The sequence below is a fragment of the Dioscorea cayenensis genome, chromosome 20, assembly GCF_009730915.1.
Source record: "Dioscorea cayenensis subsp. rotundata cultivar TDr96_F1 chromosome 20, TDr96_F1_v2_PseudoChromosome.rev07_lg8_w22 25.fasta, whole genome shotgun sequence".
Classification (NCBI taxonomy): Eukaryota; Viridiplantae; Streptophyta; class Magnoliopsida; order Dioscoreales; family Dioscoreaceae; genus Dioscorea; species Dioscorea cayenensis.
Genome location: NC_052490.1, coordinates 28,444,815 through 28,460,214, shown reverse-complemented (window position 1 = coordinate 28,460,214; position 15,400 = coordinate 28,444,815).

The following is a 15,400-nucleotide window of genomic DNA, read 5'->3' as shown; positions in this document are numbered from 1 at the left end:
ACGACTTATTCATTGAAATGAGATATTGAGAGTTCTGTAAAATAATGAGCTCTTTTTTAATTGGATGTTTTTTTACATATATAAATATTTTAACTTGAAAGTTGTTATATAGTTAGAATTATTTTTTTAAAAATGGTTTTTTTTTTTTGGAAGAATGTATAATATTAAAATATATTTTTCAAAAAGTTTTAGTTTTTTTTAAATTAAAACAGAAACTAAGAAACAAGTTTATTAGATAACTGAGAATGTGTTTTTAAGGGTTTTTTTAAAAAAAACGTGGGTTTTTAGAAAAAAGAAGTTTTTGTTTACAAATATGTTTTAACAAAAAAAGTCACTCTCAAAATTTCATATGTAGTTATCTAAATAAAAAAAAATTTAGAAACTTGTTTGAGTTCATGTTGGATGGAACATAAATAAAGAGTGCTTTTTTAAAATAATCTTTATGAGATTAAACATGATATTTATTATATAAATTGTGATTTTGTTTTAATGATATACACTAAACTATTCAAATAAGTTGTCTACTTTGTCATATTTCTAACTAGCAACCATTCAAATTAATTTCTATTTAGCCTCACCTATTTATGAATTAAATCTAAAACATTAATTCTAAATAATTATTTATTTTTAAAAAATTAAAACAAACTCTCTAACAATGCGGCCACCACAAATCATGTCAATAATAGGAATCTCTAGTATATTTAAATATGAAATGAAAATGATTTATGGATTGTAATATATATTATTACATCACAAGAAACACAATGTCAAATTATCTTATTATGGTCAAGTATGTGATCACAAGCCACTGACAACGTTGGCCCATTCTAGATAATTTTTATTAATTATTTGGCACATTTACATCATAAAATTATGATAAACAAAAATAAAAACAAAAAAAATTAACAATTTAATATATATATATATATATATATATAATCAACTAATTTAAAACATTATCAAAAAGACAAGTGCTAAGCACTAGATCAAACTATAATTTATATAGCTTATGAAATGGGAAGCTCCCTCACATGTGAGATGATAATTAAATGGAATCAAAAGGTGAAAAATAAAATAAAAATAAAATATTAAAAAATTTATATGCAAAGTGATGCATAGAAAATGACAAATAATAATTGAATAACATATTTCACATTGAAGCTTGATCAAAATTGGATTATGTGAAAAATTCACTGGCTCTTCATTGAAATTTATGTCCAAAAATTATATATATATATAACAAGTGGGGTCCATAATTAATATTATGGACTTATAAACTGATGACTTTGTCAAACAAAGCAAACAAAATTATGTTAATGGATTTAGGTATACTCCAAAATTGATTTAAAAACCAATAAAATAAAATAAAGCATTTAATTCCATTGAAAAGATTGATATCTAGAAGAAAATTTCAAAAATAAATAAATAAATAAATAAAGAATACAAAAAAATTTTGGACTAAAAATGGTCCCTCATAATAGTGGACATTAAGAACCAAAAAAAAAAAAGTATGTGTAAAATAGAATATTAAAAAAATTTAATAGCAGATAAGATTAACTTTAATAGTGTGACCTATAAAACTCCGCATATAATTAATTAGTTGGTTACAACTAAAATTTTCTATAATTAATTATAATTCAACTATATTTTATAGGTGAATAATAAATTCTTTAAGATCTTTCTAGATAAATATTCAATTAATAAAACCTCTTTTTTCTAGAATGAGAACATTATATTTAATTGTGGTGAGAAAAAAATTGATTTATATCTGACTTATAAAAAGTGGAATATAAGTGGACTATGAGCTATTATTCTCCAATGATATGGCTCCCATAATATTAGGAAATTAGAAAAGCAATTCATGGACTAGTTCTTGTCTTTGTTGGATAAATAGCCACAACAAAAATTATATATAATTATAAAAAATAAAAATAAAAATTTTTGTTCAAAATTCATATTGATTGTGTTCCGATTAACGTTTTAGCTATCTAACACAACCCTCCTCTTTTCTTGTCCTCGACTAAGATCATCTCTAACAAAAAAAAAAAATTCTAAAATGATATTTGAGTTTGAGTTATCTAGTCTTTTGATTTTTATTTTTTAGTAGAGTAATATAAAAGTAAAAGTGAAGGATTTATATAGCTAACTTTAAATAGTTGGGTTTCAAGGTTTATTATTGTTTTTGTATAAAAATAAAAAATAAAAAGACTTAGAACACGATTTTAAAAAAAAACAAGAAAAAAAGTTAAATATGATTAGAGGTAAAAATATTTATTTGTGAAATTATGGAATAAAGCAATTAAAATATTTCTTGAAAAACCAAAGTAATGGAAATCGAACCTTTTGAAGTGATAAAAGGAGAGGTTTATGTAGTCCACGGGACAAAGAATCATTTTAAAGATCATTGAGCTTTTGAAAAGTTAAAAATGAAATGTTTAAGATCTAATTTTTTTTTTAAATTTCAAATTTATTTAATCTTTGATTGATTATTTGAACTTTAATATTTGATGATTTTTTTTAAATTATAATTTTCCTAAGTTTCAAATTTAATTAAAAAAAATCCAAAACTAAACTATAAATATATATATATATATATATATATATATAAACAAGGCATCTTATTTAGTTAAACAATTGATAGAAAGATTAGAGTGGGTCGGGTGTTGGCGCTTTGCTCACGCGTCTTAGCGTCCCCAGGGTTCAGTCTTGTCGCGCTTTCTCAAAAAGATTAGTAGCTCATTGGAAATCAAGTTGCATTAATTAAAGTTATTAAACTAAACAAGTTCATCACCTCAACTAATGTGCATAATTAATTTATTCCCATGCACATGCCCAAATTAATGGGTCAAAGCCAAGACTTGAATAATTAATTAATTAAAAATAAAAAATTCTTTATTAAGCTTCTTAACATTAATTATTAAATATAATATTCAAAATATAAAAGTGGATAAATTAACAGGAATAGCAGAGTAGACTACTTGGCCCTCAAATGATCACCATTCATTGCATTGAAAATAAAGTGATTAATTATTAAATGCATTATTAACATTATATTCTTTCAATGGTCCAATCATTTATATAGAGGTAGAAACTTAAAAGTTTTATAAAAAAAATTATTATTTATCACAAATTGTTTTGCAAATTTACCACAATTTTCGCCAAACTAAAAGTTGCATAATTTTCTATTTATTTATATATTTTAATCCAAATGAAACCATATAAATTATATGCAATTGAATTTTCCAACAAATTTTCAAGAGAGATAAAAATAAGAACTCACGATTAATTCTTTGGATTTTTATTTTATTTTTTTTTTAGTTTTTGCAATTTCATCAATATCTATAATAATTATTTATCAGATTTTTAAGTTTTAGTTGCTTAAAGCGATCCCACTCAGTAAATACAAACTAAATGTTTAATATAACTTATATACATGAAAGTGAAGTTATAGTAAAATGACATTGAATAGCAAAGATTAATTTAATATAATTAAGTTAACATGGTGTATGAAATTAATTATAATTAAAAAAAACTCATGCAACTATTAAACTACCGCTAGTTATTTTAATTTTATATTTCTAATAATAAATGAATCATATATTTAGCATGAACTAGTTGCATACTATTATAGCCAAAAGGTTTGTAAAAAATTTAAATTTTTGATAAATAATTATTAAAAAAATTAGCTTATCATATAAATTACATTTTTTTTTAATTCAAATGCTTCTTATAATTATTAAATTTGTGTTTTTTAGTAGTAATTAAATTGCAAATCACACATTCCTTATTAAGTATGGTAAAAATATTATCATATAAAGATCTTTGAAAACAAACATCTATGTGCATGAAACTTAACTTTGCTAAATATTTTTATTTAAATACGTATGATCTTTCCAAGCAATTGAATATGATTTTTTGATGGATCTAAAAATTATAAATTAAATAATTTAACATAAAAATAAAAGATTTTTATTTTTGTCCATATATATACATGATTCCATTTAGGTATAAGTTTCAAGCCAAACCGTTGATTTTTCTTAATCAAGTCAAACTTATTTCAAGAAAATTCGAGAGTTGAGTATGTTGGTTATACTTCCTTCTAGGCAAACTTCATAAGACAAAAATATTATCTATATATATATATATATACCTAATTTATTTAATCTAAATTGTGATATATATAGAGTAGATAACCAAAATAGGTGGTCATTTAAAAAGGTAAGATAAACCTAATCCCAACTAATTAATATAGCTTATCTATGCTTGCCAAATTTGGCCAAAGGGTCTAATCTAAAACTCATACCAATCAAATCTATCTTTTCTTCTAAAATGAGTTCAATATTGCAAGTTTCTCAATTTTATGACCAAAGTGTTAATCAAAGAACATTTGAGAAGAGAGCGATGGAAAAGAAAATGGGTACAAAATAAACATTAGGTGAGAGATTAAGGCCCATGCACAAAAATATATATATATATATATATGAATAAATAAAGATTCATATATATATATATATTAAAATTTTGTTGGTCTTGTGGACAAGCAAAAGAAGCTCAAATGAGTATGCAACTTTGTTTTTCCAAAGTAGCTTTCAATGAAGCCATAAAATGATATAATTGGGTCCACATTGTTAGAAGACCATGCCTACTTCCAAGATCTAGATTATAGATTCATGTTATTGTACTAAATAATTTTTTTGAATTTGATTATATTTACCAACTTTAGTCTTTAGCTTTATTTTTCTTATTAACGACTTCATTGAGTATTTGCATGATCATTTTCGATAAATATTATTAAGAATAATAACTCAAACCATTGAGAAAAAAATAAAAATATTGTAATTATTTAATGCTCATGAACAAATTTTGAGAAAATTCAATCAATTTTAATTGTCATTTTTATTAATTTATCATAACTATTAAAATAGTGATTTAATATTTGGCAATGAAACCTCAAGTTGAAGTTTCATGACACTCTTTAAATATGCTATTTATTTATTTTGTTATATGTCCATTTTCTTATAATTGATAACTCTCCGTTTTATTACTTTATTATAATAAAATATTAAATAAAATAAATGAAAAATATTTGATTATGTGTATTAACATAGACAATAATTCCAAACAAAATATTGTTAGGATCAAATAGATCTGGTGAAGAAAAACAAGTCATATCAATCATTAATGTTTATCTACTAACCCATACTGCTTAGCAAGTTTTGAATAAAAACTAATGATTTGTAGAGTTATAGACTTATAGTCGGCATTTGTTAGTTTACAATACCTTTCAAGAATAGGGACATAATATTAATTAATGACGACTCCAATTAAACTTTCATAACTGTTAGTGCAACCACACTATTATTGGCATGATTTGACACATAGTCAAGATGACGTGGCAAGCATTGTGACATGGCAAGGAGATTTGGAGTGCAAGGCATACATCTTGAAGATTATGGTGAAGCTATCTTGAAGATCTTGGTGGAGTTATTTTTGGCAATGCATTACAACTTGAAGACAAGATCATATCAAGACCATATTTAAGTGATTTGATTGAAGACTAAATATGGTGGAGCTTAATTAAAGAAAGATCTATTTATGGTGTGAATGAAGACTAATTGAAGATATGATTTGAAGAATCTTTGATGAAGATTGATTGAAGTCTATTAACGGCAAGATTTGAGGACCAAACTTGGGTGAATTGAAGATCAAGTTTGGAGAATCTTTGAAGACCAAACTTGAAAGATTGAAGACTAAGTTTGGCAAGTTTCATGAAAGACGCTACAAGGGCGTGCTCACTTTGCGAGGGGCTGCGTGATGAGGACCCGAGGAGGTAGGGCTAGTTGCTTGCGGTCGGGATCGGGAGATTTGGGTGCATCGACTCGGACTAAGCATGACCCAGGGAGGTTGATGGGTCTTGAGGTCATCCATGATGTAACGAGACTTCGGTCAGTCGTGAGTTAGAGGGTCATGTTGCGATTCATGTTACTGACGAGGAGTTACAATGACTAATTTCAGCGATTTTTAAATTAGTAGCCGCGGAGATTTTAAAAGAGGTATGTGCTATATTTGGAACGTTGAGGCATCTATATAAGCTACCTTGCTCGTAGATTGTAGGTGTAACTCTTGGGGAACTCTTGGAGAAGAGTGTGTGAGCACGGACAATCTAGAGAGGGTAGTGTTCATTGTTGTTGAGTGAGTGGTGACGAGTGTTTTTGTACTCATGTATTTTCACCTCTTTTTAGTGGATTGTTTTTCTCGGGCTTGGCCCCCAGGGGACGTGGGTGAGGAGGGGCCAGGCCCCGGGTTAGCAATCTTATGTGTCTCCTTCTTGCTTGGTTTGTGTGAGTTTTTCTTTGAGTGTTGTGAGTGTTCACTAAACCACAAACCACATCGCCGGAACTAACAATAACTTAAAATTTTTTTTTTCTCTCTCACATGAATATAATATATGTTTTTTATTTTAAAATATATTATTTATTTATTTTGAATTTCTCTTTTTATATATATTGAGAAGCGATCTTAAAGATAATTTCCTTTAGTTATATAAAAATGTGTTTGATTTGCTGAATGAGAATAAAGAGAATGAGATAAGGGGAATTAGAATGAGGGGAATAAAAATAATAATAAAACATTGTTTGGTTGGAGGAAATAAGAGTGTGAAATAGGAAAAAATATGAAAAAGAATTATAGTAAAATTACTTATATACACTTTACAATAAACGAATGTTATTATATAATATATTGGATGATATTTAATTATAATTAAATTTATTAGATTATAAAATAATTTGAATAATAATTATAGTTATATATCTTAATTAAATCAATTTTATACCTTTTTAATTATCATACAAAAATATTTAAATAAACTAATTTATGTAACTATTATTCATTTTAATTGTTATGAGTAAATTATTTAATTAAATAATTCATTTTATTTAAATAATTAATAATAAAATATAAGTGTGTATTATCCAATTCAAAAAATAACAAAAATAAAAGGAATATATCAAGAGCGATAAAACCATCATTTCAAACTCAAAAGAATGAGATTCTTCTTAAAATGGAGAGGGATGAGATGGAGGCGCATGGAGAAATTTAATCATGCACATGATAGCATCCTTTACTAAATAACAAACAAACAAGGTGTAATAGTGGGAAGAAAAAATATTAATTTGTTGATCGTTCATATTCCTATCATCCAAACACACTCTAAGTTTTCAAATTTTTTGATTTGAGGTTTATTCAAATATTTAATAGTTTGGTTTGGTTATAATTAATTGGAATAACCTATGAAAATATATAATAATCTTTTTTTTTTAAATAACCTTCAAATCATATCTTGCATCATTTGTAGCATGAGTTATATATGCTAAGTATATACCTTGTCAATTATTATGATTTAATTAATGATGGCATTATTTGAAAATAAAATTTGGAGTAAGATTATCTTAGAATGATTCAAATCATGTCATCTATAAATTAAACATCCTTTATTTGTGTTAGAAATGATGTCATACAAAACTAACAATTTATTATTTCATGATTCAGAAAGTATTATTAATATCATAAGTATCTGACTAGAAATTTATTATCAAATTAATTAATTAAAAAAAATTGTTTACTTGCCATTATGTAATAATTTTCTATGTTTTAAAATGACTTTTTTTATAAACCATTTTTGTAATGTATATAATTAGATATCAGATATAAAGCATGAGAATATTCAATTGAAACTAAACATATAGATTTTTATATTTAACAAAAAAAAAAGCTCAAAATTTATTTATTAGAACCAATTATATATCTAACATTTAATGCTATAAATCACAAAAGAGAATTTATATAAACAAAAAGATAAAAAAAAAAATCATTTTAACGTAGGTTAAAACGTCAAAAGTTGTTCTATTGATGGTAAATAATACTTGAAATGTCAAGAATTCGAAGTAATTTCTCTATTTTTTATGTCGATGGAAAATAAAAACTTCAATAAAAAAAGGCAATTGAAATAAACTTTAATTCCAAGCATATATATGTATATGTGTGTATATATATATGTATATGTGTATATATATATATATATATATATTGGGTGATTGGTGATCCTAAATGGGTTAGGCCGCTATCTTTTAGGCTTGGCCCAAATGGACACTTAGAATGAACCTAGGATGAAATATTGATGTCCAAGTACTATATTTAATACAAATGCACTGAAGTTTGACTTGAAGGTCAAATTTGAATTTATTTATTTTTAAATTATAATTATAATTATCAAGGAAGTACTAACGAAATTTATCTTCATTCCTTGAAATTTCAAAATTTTATAAAATTTATGACTTATAAGTAAGAAAATCAATTACTTCCTTTCTTTTCATGCATTTTACTATTGAAAAAAATAAAAATCATTCTAGTAAATATTTTAAAATTATAAAAAAGTAAAAACACACACACACACACACACACACACACAAATATGAGATTTCATTGGTCTGACTAGTTTTGCTTGATTAGTTGTACACTTGAGTAATCCAACTAATAAATAATAATATTAAGATAATTTATCATTCAATTATTCTTTTAAAAAGGAAAAAAAAAAGGAGGAAACAGGGAAAAAGGGAAGACAGACGTAGCAGGAATGAACATGATGATATATATGAAATCCCATGCAAAAGCATTCACGTGAATGAGTGAACAAGTATGAGAGAAAAAGATGATGACATGATTTGATTATATATTCATTTTCAGAGACACAAACAGTCTTCAAAAGTTGTGTTCTTTTTGCTCTTCCTTTCAAAGTTAGAATTTTGCCAATTCATTATAAATTACTATATCAATCAACCTTATATATATATATATATAGTCATTTTATTCTATTCATTTAATAAGAAATACTTTTAAAAACATGTTACTTTCATTACAACATCAACATTCAACACTGATTGTTTATTTTAAAATTTTTGGTGCTAAAATAAATATCTTCATAATTTAAAATGATCCAAACTTTCTTTAATTCTTCAAATATATTGCCATTGATCATTTTATTACATGTGACATTCCATGTAAATGGACAAAATCATTAAAAATATTTATTGAATCAAAGATAGTATTTTCAGTATATGTTTTTTTAATAAAATAAAAAATAAGTATTTTGCACAATTTTACCATGAAATCATTCTCTCATTTCTCTCCCACAATATGGCCTTGTTTGGATTAGCTTAATAAAAAAGTGCTTTTTTTAAGTTTGGCAGAAGGCCTTTTAAAAAAAGTGCTTATGAGAGTAAGTTAAGTATTTTTCTATATTTTATATTTAGATATGTTAATGTAGAAGCACTTTTATATAATATAAATTTAAAATAACATTGTGATACTTTTATTATATATTTATAAAAAAATGATAAAGCCATTGCAAGTTACATTAATCTAACAAAATGTTCTCAATTTCACTGATTAATTATTAAATATGTAAAAACAATATTAGCTCCTCTAATTCATCAACAAATTAATCTCCATAACTCATCTTTTAAATAATAATAATAATAATAATTTTCATAATTTTAACAAGAGAAAATAAACCTTTTTTTTAAATCAGTGACAAATTCATTCACAAGCTTTTGGCCAAGTGAATTTGTTCCTATCATAGATGACATAGGAACCTTCAAGTCTTCATAAATTAGCTAGGGTTTGTGTCACATAGCGTTGGACATATTTTATATATATATATATATATATATATATGAGACCTGTGATTCTGTGAATAGGAGAGCTAGCTGTAGACACTTCTGGAAAGGTTCATTTCTCTATGAATTTCTGTAATTCCAAGAACAAATCTCACATAAAAATATCATTGAAAATAATTGAAAGTAGAGCCATTCAGTATTCTTGTTGTTATTTGAAAAGCAACTTCTTGACTTATACTTCATGTCATTGAATATTGAATAATTAATCGTGGTAAATATAAAATTCCATTTTCTACATTTATTTTGTCAATGTAGCTGCTAATATATATAATAACAATGAGAACCCATTAATCTCAACTGTTTTCAATAGATTATTTGAATATTTTCTTTCTATGTTGCTTTCTTAAAGACTTTTTGACATTATGAACATGTCACTCCAAATACGCTGCATAGGAGTGGCAATATTTTGTCCAGGCCCACCAGCCTGATTTTGTTCGGTCCAAAATAAAAAAGATTTGGACAAAAGTTGTATTAATCTGGGTAGGGTTTAGGCAATGTTTGATTGTCCGAATTTAAATCCGGGCCGGGTCCGGACAAAAAAATTCAGACAACCCAGGCATTTGATCTCTAAAAATTTTAAAGTCTCGAAATCATGAGTCCAATTGTTTTTAAGTTCGATTTTTCCAAAAACTTCAAACTTATATGGTTTTTATTAAGACTTGGAATTTTTGTATGATTTGATTTGAGACTTTTGGATTTTTGGACTTTTTTTTTTACATTTAATGTGAATTAAATTATTTTTTATAATTTAATATTTGAGTGAAGTTAAATGTAATTTATAAGATTTGGAGAAAATTCGGATATCTGGACAATCCGGTTTTAAAGAAACCGGGTCCGGACAAGTTAGATTTGTTTGGATTTAAAATTGGGCCAGGTCCGCATAACAAGTTTATTTATTTATAGTAGTAGTTGCCCGTACCCGGTTTTGTTCGAACTCGAATTTTTGCCACCCCTAAATACGCATAAACATATTTTTTTATCATTATAGCTTAACCATGTATTAGAAGGGAATCAAACCCTCAACCTCTCACGTAAGAGTTTAAATATCTTGACAACTCAGTTTTTACCTTGATAACAATGAAAAAAAAATAGATAAACCAATTTCTATTTGCATATATATATATATATATATATATATATATAATGGAGATTATCATGGATTTGATAATAGAGTTAGATATATGGAAGAAGAATATTGTTAAATATACAACTTATCTATGAGGGAAGTAATAATAATAATAATAATAATAATAATAATAATAATAATAATAATAATAATGCTTTGTAACACATTTGTGAATGAGCATACAAAAATATATATGATGGTCATATATATATATATATATAATTAAAATCTTCCAAATATAAAACTAAGTGGCTTTGTTTGAAAATATATCATTAGAACCAAAAAGAAAAAAAAAAGTTTAGGTTTTGTGTGAGTATGGAGATTGAGTCATATAATTAATGTTTAACTGAAATTATTTTAAAATATAATTTATTTTTAAAAAAATTTGTTCACTATACATAGCTTCATTTCCACATGCATGAACCATCTAGCTAGCTATTTAAATCCTAAAAAATATATATATAATTATAATTAAATAGAAAACAAGAAGAAGAAAACAAAAGAGAAAGAAATAGAATATGCATGGAGTTAAGTTCACGAGAGTGGCTAAAGTACTCACGAGTGCTCCTAAAGCTAAAGGACAGCAAAACAAAAGGATTGTCCTCATTCCCCCACCTTTCTGTACGTCCATACAATTTTTTTTTTTAAAATATTGGTTTCTCTTTATTATTATTATTATTATTATTATTATTATTATTATTATTATTATCTGATGTTGTTCAAATGTTCTCCAATAATCTTTGCATTTTTTTTCTCAAGTAGGATGCCCATATATTTATAGATAATGAGTTTGAATTTTAGTTCACGTAATGCGAAAATACAAACGGGTCAAATTTTTATATTTTTGTCTATATACATATATATATATTTGATTTAGCATGGATAGAGGTTTAAGAGATGACAATCAAAGAAATTAAATTAAGATATTATTTAATTAAACTGAAATATTGTTTTGTGTCTTTTGTGTGGTTATAATTAAGGTCCTAGAAGATCTTCACATAATTTTAGTTATTATGATTTCAAATGTTTACAGAGCTTAATTGATGCTGAAAAAAATGAGAAAAAAAATTAAAGAAAATAAATAAGGACAGTTTTGATATTACAAAAATTCATGATTCGATGCCTACCGTTCTCAAGAAGAAATTATAGGTATAATAAATTATATCAAATTATATATTTTTTGTAAAAAGTTACTTAATATATTTAGATTAATACATCAAAAATGGCAAAAATTAAAGTAACACTAACAAATTTAATTATATAAGACAGTTTCAGAATATTATTTTTCTTGGTTAAATTTGTTAGTTTTTAATTTTTTTTACATTGTTTTAAACATCATCTATCTATTTTAGCATTGATAATTTTTATATCTTTATAAATATTTTTACTAGTTGATTTTATCCACAAATTGAACCAATTTCATACTACTGTATAGTAACCCCTTATGTAAGTTTATACCATTATTAAACATTATCTTTCAACCATAATTTCAAATGGAATTTTTTAAAAATAAATTAACATCACTTTCATTTTATTTGTTGTTAATTTAATTTTTTTAATACAAAAAATCAATTTTTAAGTTTATCTTTTTGTCATGCGTGTTGGTGAGTTGGATCAAACTTCATATGCAAGTGGGATCACTTAATATTATTATTAATTTAATTTAATTTTATATATAATGCACGTAAAGTTTGTAATAAAAAATAAATTTTATCCTATAAATATTTTAGGATACAATATGATACATAGCCAAGAATTTACATCATATATGTTTCTAATAATGAATGGATGACACTTTATAAAGTTATGTCGATTGAGATAAAATGTTTAAATAACTTAATACCTAACTAAAATAAACTAAGTTAAAAGGCAAAAGGAAGTGGAATGTGAGGATTAAATAAATACATAAATAAATCTTAATAGTAGGCATGGTTAAAGGAAAAGAACAAGGTAGGCACTAAGAACAAGTTACATAAATATTTTAAGAAAGTAACATTACTTTATAACAAAATAATTAAAAAGAATCAAGCCTGTTTATTTGCACCACTTAAAAAGTACACAAGTACTTCACAAAATATTTAAAAATAAGTAGTTAAAAATAAATTTCTTTGGCAAAGAACCTTCTGCCATCCATAAGAAGACATTGGAATTAATTAGGTTGCATGCATGACTTTTGGATTTGTTAATTTTGATTAATTTGAAAATAATACAAGGTGGAGGTGCAAATGGGGGCCAATGAAATGTCATGTATGGTAGAGAAAGGGAAGAAGACAAGCAAAACCATGCCGCTGTCTTTAATGCTACCAATACCACTATGATACATAAGCTAGGTTAGATGCATCAGAGTTTGTTATATATATACATAAAACATTGATAATCTCTAGGCAACCTATTTTCAAATCTTATGTTGCTTTCTCTAAAGAATTATTGCTATATATATATATCATAATAATTCAGAGTGATATTGTCTTCATATTTCTCTTTTTAATAAGAGATATATGGAGAATGTAAGATATTGTTAAAGCTGGTGACATAAATTCATTTTTTATCCAACCACAAAACTATGTATAAAAAAAAAAAATTATTGTGTGATTTATGTAATTTTTTGGAAGATTTGTGGTAGTAATTGAGGGATCAGGCAAGCAGAATTTGAAACAATAGAGTTAAACAACTGCATAGACTAAATCTAGACTAAATTAACTTGTGGTCTAGGATCTAGTTAAACATATTTTTATGATTTTATTATGATAAAATGATTTTGATAAACTGAACTATTACCATTGTACTTAATTTTGACATAATTAAATCATCTTCTCCTTCTTTTCTTATAGTTTTTCTCTATTTTAGATTTTCACTTAAATTTATGTAAATTTATTTATTTATTTACTTATTACCGCTTGCTATTTCTTTCATACTACATTTTTACCAAAATGGTTTGTTAACATTTCTTTTTAAAAACTAAAAAGAACTAATTAAATAAATAAATCATAGGTATTATCTAAATAAATGTTTGAAGTTTGATGCTAACATGTTCTTTTCTATTAATTAATTAAAAATATCATTGCTAATGCAGATAATAATTTATATCAGTTATTTTAAACAAATTCTTTTAGCTTCAATGTATACAGCATGTATTGGTTAATTTATATTACCTCTACTGTATTAATATAGGTTAATTATAACAACAATATAGTTAGTTGATAATGAAAAACATACATGCAAAATAATTTCAACCACTACAATTGTGTTGTTTTAAGAACCATATTTATTTATATATTGTATGTAAAAACAATAAGTATAAGGTTTGGTATGGGTATAGTGAGTATGCTTGTAACTGTTTGTATCATATAACAAAAGGAGAAACCTGACTTTGGCGTTGTTGCTCTGTGGTCTAGTGTTTTCTTAACTTCTTATTTTCTTTTGTTTTGCATTATTTTAAATAAATTGTTTGCACTTTTAATAAATGGATAACATTCATTATTTCTTAAAAAAATGGAAGTTTTTATTAGTTTTTTTTTTATATTTCTTTTATATATCAATCTTTGGGTAATATATATAGTTTCTGTTTTGTATTATTTGTTTTTTTTTATATATATATATATATATATATATATATATATATATATATATATAGTGATAAAGGTCAGGGGTGAAAGGTGTCTTGAGTTCTGGTCCCTCATTATTACAGGATGGAAATCTGGTGATCGATGTTTTTGTGCAGCCGTTGTGATTTCAAAAGCAAGTATTCACCAATTTTTTGTCATGTTTATTTTTATTCATTTTAGACTTATATTTGGTCTCTGGGGTTCTTTATCCTTTTTGGGTTGTGTTGGGTACAATTGCAACAAAAGAACTTTTGGTTCTTCGATAGGTAACCGCGTCGCACGTACCGGTTCAGCGATAGCAATTGCAGTGATAATTTTGGTTCATCCGTGCTGGTTGCGAGATTACTGGTTGTTGCGTGATGTTGCCGGTAACTTCAGTATCCATTTGGTGAAATCCCACTCTATCGATTGGTCCTACTGGGATCATAATTCTCATTTTGTTCCCGACATCTTATTTTGTTGTACATTTATTTATTTGTTTTTATTTTATTTTCTACCAGTGTTGTTTTAATAAAATTTTTTTAATATTTACCCAATAAAATCTCATGTACATATCAGGACTCCAAGTAACTCAAATAATAATTTTCTCAATTTCAGTTTTATCAACGCATATATATATATATATATATATATATACCTATATGCTTTTCTGCCATAACCATATAAAAAGCAAATGCGGCCATTTATTAAAATATATGAAATCCGGACGGGTATATATTACTAAAGATTTGATATGCATATATAAAAGAAGAAGATAAAAAAAAAACTATACAAAACTTTCCATTTTTTTAAAAAGAAATGACAGAAATGTACATATTTTCATTTATTAAAAAAGTGTGCAAACAATTGTTTATGTCCCGGGAAATAAATGCAAAGAGCAAAGACAATAAGAAAATAGTTAGGGCAAACACTAGAGACCCTGACAGAACAGT